Below are 12,470 nucleotides of genomic sequence, written 5' to 3' on the forward strand. Positions count from 1 at the left end.
TTTGAAGGATGAGGTCCCTGTGAAAAATCACACCTTGTACCATATTTACTGGTGAGGGGTAATGGACACAGGAATTCTGCCAAGATGGGTACAGGCACGAAGGGCTGCAGATTGGGCAGCTGAAGCAGTTTTTATCAGCCACGAACCCGACCGCATCTTGCTCAGGGAGTCCACTTCGCCAAACTTGTCTTCCATGTGTTCCACAAAGAATAAAGGTTTGACACTGGTGAAAGTATCTCCATCAGTCCTGGTGCAAACTAGATAACGGGGGAAAGGTTTTGCCCCTAGACGACGGGCCTGACCCTCCTCCCAGGGGGTAGCCACGGAAGGGAAGGCCGAAGGGGCAAGAGAAGCAGCACTTGAGGAATCAGTTCCACGCAGAGAGACGGCCGCAGAAAAACGGTCAGAGTTTTGGACCCGTATGCGTTTCATCTGCATAGCATCCGCCCTGATACCACCCACTCCGATCAGGGGCTCTCGTCACGGGCGCCACCCAGCCACAGCAAGGGCCGTCTGGCACGGCGGCCATTGCCGGGAGTTCCGATGCTCTAGGATGACGAGCAACCACTCCAAGGCATGCATGAGGAGGTCACAGCTCAGGTATCAGAAGTGTGATCCCTGTGTGTTCAGGGGGCTCAACCAAAAGGGTACATAGCGACCTCACCACATGGGCTGGCTACCGTGCTGGCTATGCACCCTAGCATCAGACAACGACGTGAAAGAAAAGGTGGAATGTACTAGGAGGACGCACGTCGGAGACACTAGGTAAGGTGCTCTTCCCCAAATGGCTCACACTACGGAGGAGAAATTTTGTAATGGAAGTCAAACCCCAGAGGGGGACCAAGAAATGCAGGAGGAGATGATGACGCAACAAATCCGGAGTGTAAAACCAACAGAACCAGGAGGATAGCGGGGACCAACATAAGCAAGGACACCAATAGAGGGAGAGGAGAGGGCGATGGGAAAGGAGCATGGCGGGGAAAGGAGGAGAAGGGAAAGGAAATGCAGCCCGGGAGAGAATGAGGGCTGCAATGGCTCGGGGCCCCGTGCTCGCCACGCACGTATCCACAAAAGAGTTGTGGACCACCTGGGGGGAATCTGCCAGTAAGTTTCATATCAGCGCACACTCCGCTGCAGAGTGAAAATCTCATTCTAGGTGCTATGGGTACGCACTATAGTTTGCCGCCAGCACTGAATTTTCGAATGATTTGCTGCCCTTTGGTCCGTGTACCAGCAATACTGTAAGACAGTCATGGTCATCAGCGCGTTGTTGCCCACGTCAGTTGGTTGGCTCTGGCGGTGTCATTTTTCCTTTAATGGAAGTATTACTCACTGTACAGCTGTAACACGGAAGCCTGTGAAAATTCCAGTTTCCGCACAGTCTCCGAGTCTCTTGCTTCTGTCATTAAACGTCAGGCCGCTATCTAACTGGCCTACCTTACCTATTCGAAACCCGACTTCACATCGGCGGTCAGTCTTTTGATACGCCGAACTGTTCCATCCATCGCGAGGACAATGCAGCAGCTATCTGCAATGCTATCCTCATGTGCGTATAAATATAAACATGATATCGAAGAAGTCATACGGATTATTGAGACGTGAGGTATCGCTTTTTCACTACATCTGTCGTTCTATTACGTTTTTGTCACAATATCGTTTAGTTTTCGGAAGTAGTTGTATAAATTAGCCTTATTGTTACACACTTTTAGTTTTTTTATTTCTATTAGGTTTACAACTTTGCCTCCATTGCAGTAGACGGCAGCAGCGGAAAATGGCGGTGCAGAAAGTAGGTCGTTAAGTGTCATATAATACGCTTCGGCATTTATAAACATCATGACATGGAAGTATTAGTTGATTTATGAATTCGTCTAAAATTCTTGGTTGAATATATATGACCTTATGGGCTCAGTTCTCATCATTTACGGGAAGTTTTAATTTCCTGCTTTAACGTGAAGAAATCTGCTGCAGAGGCTCGCCAAATGCTGGTAAGACCTCTGGTGAGGCATATATTAGTGAATGGTTTCAGTCATTCAAGAACGGTGATTTGGACATCGCAGACCGGCACGGCGGTGATGGTAGAACGTTTTCAAAGCTACAGAAACCGTTGGAACCAACCACAGGAGATCAAGATCGTCATCGAAAGCGACTGATTCATTTGATCCGGGCACTGAAAGGCAAACGGCCACTTCACAGCGATGGACGTGAAAAAGCGATTTTGCATCATGGCGGTGCTCGACCCTACGTCGCAAAAGCCGTCAAAATACACTTGGAAACGCTGAAATGGTAAGTCCTATCCCACATGCCGTATTCTGGAGACATATCTGCCCCAGACTACCACCTTTTTCGATCAGTGACACTCGGTCCTGCCGACCAGCACTTCCAGTGCATATTTGGATTGAGTGATGGATCTTCTCAAAAGACTCCAACTTCTTCCGCCCCATGAGTCATATGCTGCCCGAAAGATGGGAGAAAGTAGTGGCGAGCGGCGATCTGTACTTCGAAATGTAAATATTTTGTAAGTGTTTCACTATAAAGCATCGAATTTCGAGAAGAACGGAGGAAAAAAAGTTGTGGACCTAATAAGATGCCCGCTTTTTATTATTAAATCTGAGATAGTGATTCTGTCAAATTATACTTTTAATACTTTTGTTCAAAAGTTCGTAAGTTACTTTTGCAATGAAATTCGTTACGTGCTTGGCAGAAAATAAGTTTAATTCACCACCCGTGACTGTGAGTCACTACGCTTCCTAATGTACGTCAGCAGAGTAGACTATAAACATTAGGTATGGAGGAACACACTTAACTGGGGTCTAAAACCAGAATCCCGAAAAACTAGAAAAATGCATACGAATGTTATTAATTTTACTGAAGACTGCAGGAAACTAAGTTGACGGATGAGGTACAAAATGAGTACGTCCACCGGAAGATTGACGAGGAAGGTAATATGAAGCTTAAATCATTAACTAAAAGATTCGACAGATTGGTGAGACATGTGTTAAGACGTCAGGAAATTGCTTTCCTCACACTATAGGGATTCGCTGAGAGAAAAACTTGTAGAGCAATGAATATAGTGCAATATATACAGTAACTAAATGTTGTTTGATATATATAAAAAGTCAGAAGAGTGATGGAGGAAACAAAGTGTCAATAGATCTGTTTGGCGGCATCTTCTGGTATAAATATCTTGGGACAGTTGATTTCAGTGATGAACGTCGGTGTTGTGGTGAATAGTGGCAACTGATGTGAGGGTCGCTCGTCCCAAACAGAGATAGCTCTATCAGCTCTAGCGTTGTTAAAAGAGGACGTTTATCTGTCGCTCGACGTCACATGGACCGACGACTATTAGGAAACTATGCGTGATCTTCCGTAAGTGCAGTCGCAGCAGTATAACACTTTTCTCACGCATTCACCAACAATATGTTTCGTAAACTTGATAAGCAGCAAGGAGGAGATATTATGAGAAGCTACGAGTACAAGGCTATGTATGACTGTCCACCGTGACGTTGGATGCCGCCTGGTGGCGTTGCGAACACGTGGGGTTGCGGTCACGTGACGCGGTAACAAAAGTATGTAAGCGGAACACACATAGACGGAGGATCATCACAGCGAAGATATGGGTTGAAAATGGGGAAATGCAGTGAGATAAATGACTTTGACAAAGGGAAGATTATTGTTACGCAGAGCCTGTCAACGACTATTTCGAAAACGGAGTAGCTGGTCGAATATTCACGTGCTACTCCCGTGAGCATCTTCGGTACGGGAATAGGTACAAAGACAGTGAAACCACCACTACGCGCTAAATGGTTCGACGTTCACAGCTCTTCAAAGAACATGGGGTTTGGGATGTTGTACACTCTGTAAAGTATGAAAGATGGTGATCTGTGGCATCTCTGCTGAAAGAGGACAACGAAGGTGCACGCACAAGTGTTTCGGAGCACATCGTCCATTGTACATCGTCGACCATGGAGCTCTGCAGAAAGCCACCCGTACCAAAAGATATCTTCAATTACGATTACAGTGGGCAAGGGACAAGCGCGATTCGATCGCCGGTCAACGGGAACGTGTCGGCACTTTGGGTTATCACATTTTTGCTGCACTAGGCCTTTTCAAAGGGGGTGGAGGAGCGGACAGAAGTTCAGGGCACTCTCCTGTCCTACGGATGGGAAACTGCCGCTGTAGGCGGAAGAATCAGCAATGATCAACGGCATGAGGATGAAGAAGGCGATGGAAACCACTGCATTAAAGACACGTAACGTGTATCCACAGGAAATGTGGCCTGTAATTGAAGAAGTGTCACGATGATCTGTCCATTGGCAAAAGATTCCGGAATAGTCCCCCATTCGGATCTCCGTGAGGGGACTGCCGAGGGGGAGGTTACCATGGGAAAAAGATTGAATAATCAACGAAAGGACAACGTTCTACGAGTCGGGGCGTGAAATGTCAGAAGCTTGAACGTGGTAGGGAAACTAGAAAATCTGAAAAGTGAAATGCAAAGGCTGAATCTAGATATAGTAGGGGTCAGTGAAGTGATGTCGAAAGAAGACAAGGATTTCTGGTCAGATGAGTATAGGATAATATCAACAGGAGCAGAAAATGGTATAACGGGAGTAGGATTCATTACGAATAGGAAGGCAGGGCAGACAGTATGTGACTGTCAACAGGTCAGTGACAATGATATTTCAGATATACATGCCGATGTCGCAAGCTGAAGATGAAGAGGATATTAAAAGAGTTATACAGTATGTAAAGGGGGATGAAAATCAAATAGTCATTGTGGACTGGAATGCAGTTGTAGGGGAAGGAGTAGGAGAAAAGGTTACAGGAGAATATGGGCTTGGGAAAAGACTAATTGAGTTCTGTAACAAGTTTCGGCTAGTAATAGCGAATACTCTGTTCAAGAATCACAAGAGGAGGAGGTATACTTGGAAAAGGCCTGGTGATACGAGAAGATTTCAGTTAGATTATATCATGGTCAGACAAAGATTCCGAAATCAGATACTGGATTTTAAGGCATACTCAGGAGCAGATATAGACTCAGATCACAATATGATAGTGATGAAGAGTAGGCTGAAGTTTAAGGCATTAGTCACGAAGAATCAATACGCAAAGAAGTGGGACACGGAAGTATTAAGGAATGACGAGATACGTTTGAAGTTCTCTAGGTCTGTAGAAACAGGAATAAGGAATAGCTCAGTAGCTAGTACGGTTGAAGAGGAAATGACAGCTCTAAAAAGGGCCATCACCAAAGTTGGGAAAGAAAATGTAGGTACAAGGAGGGTAACTGCGAACGAACCACGGGTAACAGAAGAAATTCTTTTATTGATCGATGAAAGGTGGAAATACAAAAATATTCCGTTGAGGAATGAAATAAATAGGAAGTGCAGATAAGCTAAGAGGAAATGGCTACAGGAAAAATGTGAAGACATCGACAAAGAAGTGATTGTTGGAAGGACAGACTCAGCATACAGAAAGTCAAAACGACCGTAGGTGACATTAAAAGCAAGGGTGATAACATTAAGAGTGCAACAGAAATTCCACTTTTAAATGCAGAGGAGAAAGCGGGTAGGTGGAATGAATGCATTGAAAGCCTCTATGTGGGGGAGATTGTCTGATGTGATAGAAGAAGACACAGGAGTCGATTTAGAAGAGGTAGGGGATCCAGTAATAGAATCAGAATTTAAAATAGCTTTGGAGGACTTAAGATCAAATAAGGCAGAAGGGATAGATAACATTCCATCATTATTTCTAAAATCATTGTGGGAAGTGGCAACAAAACGACTATTCACGTCGTTGTGTAGAATGTTTGAGTCTGGCGACATACCATCCGACTTTCGGAAAAGCTCCGAAGACGGCAGGAGCTGACAAGTGCGAGAACTATCGCACAATCAACTTAACAGCTCATGCAGCCAAGTTGCTTACAAGAATAATATACAGAAGGATGGAAAAGAAAGTTGAAGATGCGCTAGATGACGATCAATTTGGCTTTAGGAAAGGTAAAGACACGAGAGAGGCTATTCTGACGTTGCGGTTAATAATGGAAGCATATCTATAGAAAAATAAAAACACGTTCATAGGATTTGTCGGCCTGGAAAAAGCGTTCGACAATGTAAAATCGTACAAGATATTCGAAATTCTGAAAAACTGGTCATATACAATATGTTCAACAGCCAAGAGGGAATAATTAGAGTGGACGACCAACAACGAAGTGCTCGCATTAAAAAGATTTGAAAAAATTAGGGATAAGTTATAGGGAGAGACGGGTCATATACGATATGTGCAACAGCCATGAGGGACTAATGAAAGTGGACGACCAAGAAGCAAGTGCTCGTATTAAAAAGAGTGTACGACATGGATGTAGCCTTTCGCCCCTACTGTTCAATCTGTACGTCCAGGAAGCAATGATAGAAATAAAAGAAAGGTTCAGGAACGGAATTAAAATTCAAGGTGTAAGGATATCAATGATACGATTCGCTGATGACATTGCTATCCTGAGTGAAAGTGAAGAAGAATTACATGATCTGCTGAATGGAATGAACAGTCTAATGAGTACAGAGTATGAGTTGAGAGTAAATGGAAGAAAGACGAAAGTAATGAGAAGTAGTAGAAATGAGAACAAGGTGAAACTTCACATCAGGATTGACGGTCACGAAGTAAATGAAGTTAGGGAATTCTGCTACCTGGGCAGTAAAACAACCAATGACGGACGGGGCAAGGAGGACATCAAAAGCACTCTAGCACTGGCAAAAAGGGCATTCCTGCCAAAGAGAAGTTTACTAATATCAAATATCGGCCTTAATTTGAGGAAGAAATTTCTGAGAATGTACGTCTGGAGTACAGCATCGTATGGTAATGAAACATAGCACTCCATCTTCAGGTCAGAAGTGGCCCATCGGGACCATCCGACCGCCGTGTCATCTTCAGCTAAGGATGCTGATTGGAGGGACTTGTTAGCACACCGTTCTCCCTGTCGTTACGATGGTTTTCTTTGACCGGAGCCGCTACTATTCGGTGGAGTAGCTCCTCAATTGGTATAACGAGGATGAGTGCATCCCGAAAATGGAAACAGCGCATGGGGGACCGGATAGTCACCCATCCAAGTCCCGGCCACGCCCAACAAAGCTTAACCTCGGTGATCTGACCGGGTGTATCCACCGCGGCAAGGCCATTGCCTTAATGAAACATGGACTGTGGAAAAACAGAAACAGAAGAGAATCGAATCATTTGAGATGCGGTGCTACAGACGAATGTTTAAAATTAGGTGGAATGATAATGTAAGGAATGAGGAGGTTCAGCGCAGAATTGGAGAGGAAAGGAATATGTGGAAAATACTGACAAGGAGAAGGGACAGGATGGTAGGACATCTTTTAAGACATGAGGGAATCACTTCCATGGTACTAGAGGGAGCTGTAGAGGGCAAAAACCGTGGAGGAAGACAGAGATTGAAATACATCCACCAAATAATGGAGAAATTAGGTTGCAAGTGCTACTCTGAGATGAAGAGGTTAGCACAGGAGAGGAATTCGAGGCGGGCCGCATCGAACCAGTCAGAGGAATGATGACCAAAAAGAAAGGTCGACAAACGCAATCATCGGGATGAACTTTTTGCATGGGACCTATGGTAGTAATCGAAGACACTCTAAGAGCTGCGAAACACCTGCATCCCTTCATGCATAATATCTTCCCCGACGGCGATGTCATCTTTCAGTAGTATAATGGTGCATGTCACGGATCCAGAACCGTACTACAGTCGTTTGATAAGCATTATAGTGAGCTCACGTTGATAATCCTACAACTAAATTCGCCTGGTGTACATCCTATGGAACTCATATGGATCGCTATCGGGTGCCACAAATTTGCGGCCTGTTATTTACGCGAATTACATGACCTGTGTAGAGACATTTAATGCCACTACCTCCACCAACCTACCAACAAACCGTCGGATCCGCGATAAACGGAATGAGTGATGTATTTCGTTCCAAAGACGCACAAACAAGCTATTAAGGTGATGGTCGTAATGTTTTGGCCCATCAGTGTATACTTGTTTTCTCAACTGCAGCAGCAGTGCTGCGTCGTTTAACGGCAGCGCCACCCGAGGCGCGGCGACGGCGTTCGCTCACTTGTGGGCGTTCCGGCGCGGCGCTGCGCTGCGCTCAAATTGGCGGCCTAACTCATTCGCCCGACTCGAATACGCGGCACGGGCCGCTCTGCGCCATACTGTGCCGGGCGCCCCATGCAAACAAACACGCTCTCTGCGCCCCGCTGACCTGCGGAGCAAGCCTCCCGCGAAGCGGTTCTGCAGGGGGGGATGCCGCCGTACCAGGGGCTACAACGGGCCCCATTAGCGCATGACTTACGGCCTGCTGTGAGGAACTTCTGTTTGTTCAGCGTGCTTGGGCACACAGCTGTGAACTGTTTTTATTGACTTACCCGCAGTCTGTTTTGCGGTACTTAAAACTCATACGCAGGCACCTTATAGAAGGCACCCACAACAGAACTCGCATCTATAGAGCCAGTTGAGACTCTATGACCATACTAAAAGTGTTCATTAATAGCGTATGACAGAATTTATAGTTCATTAGTTACGCAGTTTTGATCAGAAACAGAACATTCGATAATAATACTAATAAAACATCTATCATTCCACGTTGCACGTTCACACAATTTATTCCTTTTTTCTTTCCTTTTTTTTCCTTTTCTGAAAAAACGTACTATATGAGCTACACACTGTATAACAACTCATCCTCTTTCTGAGCTGAACATCTCGCTCGTTACAGAGTGATGATGATCCAGCTTTTCAGGCTAGCAAATGAGAAGTTGGAGTACGCAAAATGGAAACAAAATATCGTCGTTTTAGTTGTGACGTCAGCTGGTAGTATGTGTGGTGTTATATTATGAAGTAATATGTTTGTAGTTTGGGTAGTATGTGCAGTGACTGGGAGTGAGAAATGAATTAACAGCATAGTAACAGCCCTTTATATGCTTTAATAACATATTTTCAAAGCATTATTGCACGCTAGGGATAAACCGAATGAGGTAGCAGTGTTTTAAACAGACTGGTCTTGTAGTCAGGAAGATAGAAGTTTCTATCTTAATTGAGGCACACTTATTTAGGTTTCCAGAGATTTCCGTAAATCATTTCAGGCAAATGCCGGAATAGTTCCATACCTGGAGGTATGTAAGGATTTACATACGGTCTACATGATTTTTGTTGTTCTTAAACCGTAATACTACGACATGTGCAATGTCCTTGGAAAAGTGAACTACGGGTGAAAACTATTAGCACTATTAAACTACTACTATCTTTGCTATCCCATGGAATTGCACGGTTCGTTCGAACAAGCTATTGTTACGAAGGTTCTGGAGAAGCAAATCGCGGTTTCTGGTCAGAGCCCATGCTTTAGTGCATAGAATGTTACTATAATGCTGCGTTTCCGCTTGTTCACATCAGAAAAAGAGGTCGATAGTTTCCGTGTATGCAATTACGTAGATATTTTTCGTACGTATTGAGATTTTATATACGATTACAATATTTAAGTTTGCGTGTAATTCGTGGATCTCATGGTGGATTACATCCGGTCCATCTGTTCCGTGCACCGATGGTAGGTTTTTAAGTAGTCCTTTTCAAATAAGTCTGAGATAACAAGAATCCTTAGAAACCATATTTTTCTGGACACTATCAACGTTTTCACATGGTAACGTTCGCGAATTTTTCATTGTATTTGTCTAAGCTTTAACCAACAGCGTCAATTCAAAATCCCCATTGAACATCTACATTTCTGAAGTCATTACACTTTCTTTATATTGGTTTGCTTTACGGAAATTACGAACAATTTTTGTATAATCCTTCCAAATATTAATTTTGGCCTAGTCTTTCTTGAATGAGCCCACATAAATGACGTGTTAGAGGAATTGACTTCTTAGGAATGTGCACCATCAATGTCATATTTTAGTTGCAGGATAAATATAAACATAGTTAAATGCTACCCACACCTCGAAAGTAATCACACAGGAACTGTCGGTCCATTTCCTCCCCCTTCTGTTAATGATGACCGTGTAGAGCTCAAACTATTTACTGACAGTATATATATATATATATATATATATATATATATATATATATATATATATATATATATATATATATATATTCTGTGAGTGCTTACCATTCAGCTACGAAGGGAAGGTGTGTTCATGCAGTTTAAATACTCTACAGCCATGTGAAACATTATTAAACCAAATTCAATTTGTATAACCTCAGTGAATTTAAGCGATGTTGAGCACCAGGTAGACATAACAGTACGAAGTACGATTATACCTGCTACGTTACAGGATTGTAGTTAGATTCTATGGGTAGCTCGCAGTCAGGCAGTGGCCATGAAGTTAAATTCAGTTAGTGTTTGTAAGTGTTCTTAGACGTGTTAAGTGCAGAGTGAATTTGAACCTACGTAATGAGATTCCTTATTCAGATACATCTGCATTGAGACAGCGGGAACGGGCAAGTCCACTACACAAATTACTCCCTTAAGGAAAAATTTCATCACACTAATCTTTTGCTCAATATTTACACTTTTTCCCATAGGACTGATCTTTGGTATTAATGACGAAACTATAATTCATGCAGCCCCATTTCCTCTGAGGTAGTTCATTGTAGAAACAACAAATGTACATTCCAGATACAGCTGACTTTCCCACCCTAGGACCCACAGTTAGGCTTTACTATGCTCACCCGCGCCTGGGCTCGAGCTGCTCCATGCCTTCTGGCAAACCTGCGCATTTTACCTGCTCCCGTCTGAGATGTGACGTATCACTCAATAACACGATAAAATAATTTTATTCATTTTAGGCTAAGAAAGTATTTTGGAGGCTTCCACAGCCATTGCAGGGGAAGTGGTGTGACGGTGGCGCTTGTATCGATAATGCAGCGAAGTGAGCCTCGCTGGCGCCCTGCGAGGTCACCCGAAAGAGGAAAGTGGTCGATGACAAAGGTCTGAGCGGCCCTTGAGGAGGACGCTACGACCGAACGTAAAGTCTAGATTTATTTTGTGTACAAGGTGACTTCCTGGACTGATATAACGATTGACGCCACCTGTTTTCTCCCCACCTCACGGTTCTAATTATATGCTTTCTTTTGCTGGTACTCTTTAGAAAACGGACAATGGAAGTTTCGATCAATAACAGTTACTAGCGGATTACTGATTGAACAATTTATTGCTGAAATTATGACTCGTTTGAAACCAGTTCAATTACACTCAGTTTTAGCAACGTCACTCATGCCACAATACATTTCTCGTCCCACACAGAAACCTTAAGACCGAAAAAAAGCGGAGTGAATAATCAGCGCAAATATATTAGCGAGCGGGGCCGACAAGTGTGGACTCGATCTCGCAACTGTCAAATAGCTACTGCTGTTTTTAATAACACGAGAAAACAATGTGAAAATTGGCCCGAATATATTATTTACACACATGTCTCACAGGAGAGCATTCGGCAAGAGCGGCCACCAATGCCGACCATCTATCACTGCCGCCCTAAGCCATACGCGCGCATCAAGCAAGAATCACAGTTAGCAGGCATTATTGGTGGTCAGAGATTACACCTAAATGCTGGACAGTGCTAAAACAGCAGTAGCTGCAACAGTATAATAGATACTCTGAGGCACCGATAATCAGTAAACTTACAAAAATGTCACAAAATATACGGCCTGGGAGTGTGAGAGATCCTCTCAGATGGACAAAAGACGATAAAGGAAAGACAGTTCTGGGCCGTTGTCACCTGTTAAACTCTAAGGTTACCACAAGTATGTTAATTTCATCGCAAAAATCATTGTAACTAACGAAGCTTTTACTTTTCGGAAAAACAGACGACATTTGTAAGAGTCGAGGGACATGAAAGCGCCGTAGTGATCTTAAGGAAGCGAGGCAGGATTGTAGCATTTTCCTGATGTTCTTGTAAAATGAGCCAGCAGTGTAGCAAGCAAGGGGAAATGTGGAGAGGGAATGAAAGTTCGGGACAAAGAAAAGGAAACCTTAAAGTTATTTCCGATAACACTTTCATTTTGTCAGAGACAGCAGGAGATCTGGAAGTGCAGTTGAACGGAATGGATAGTGCCTTGAGAAGACGGCTCCAGGCAAACGTCAACAAACGTAAGATTTAATTATGCGATGCTGAGAGAATCACATTAGGAAATGAGGCATTAAAGGTGGAATGAAAGTTTAGCTGTATGAGTAACGAAATAATCAGCGATTGCCGAATCAGAAAGAACATGAAATCTCTACCAGCAACATCAAAGAAAGTTACTTTAATAACTTTTCTTACGTCTTGACCACACTTTTATTGTTTCCAAAAACATTTTACGCGTTTTGACATTTCATCATCTTCAGAGGCTGTAAAGTACAACACAAAACTGGTATCAATAGATATGAAGACATGTCACATATCACCATAGTATAACGAGCAGAATATGGTTTTCT

The sequence above is a fragment of the Schistocerca piceifrons genome, chromosome 6 (genome assembly GCF_021461385.2).
Source record: "Schistocerca piceifrons isolate TAMUIC-IGC-003096 chromosome 6, iqSchPice1.1, whole genome shotgun sequence".
In the NCBI taxonomy this organism is placed as follows: domain Eukaryota; kingdom Metazoa; phylum Arthropoda; class Insecta; order Orthoptera; family Acrididae; genus Schistocerca; species Schistocerca piceifrons.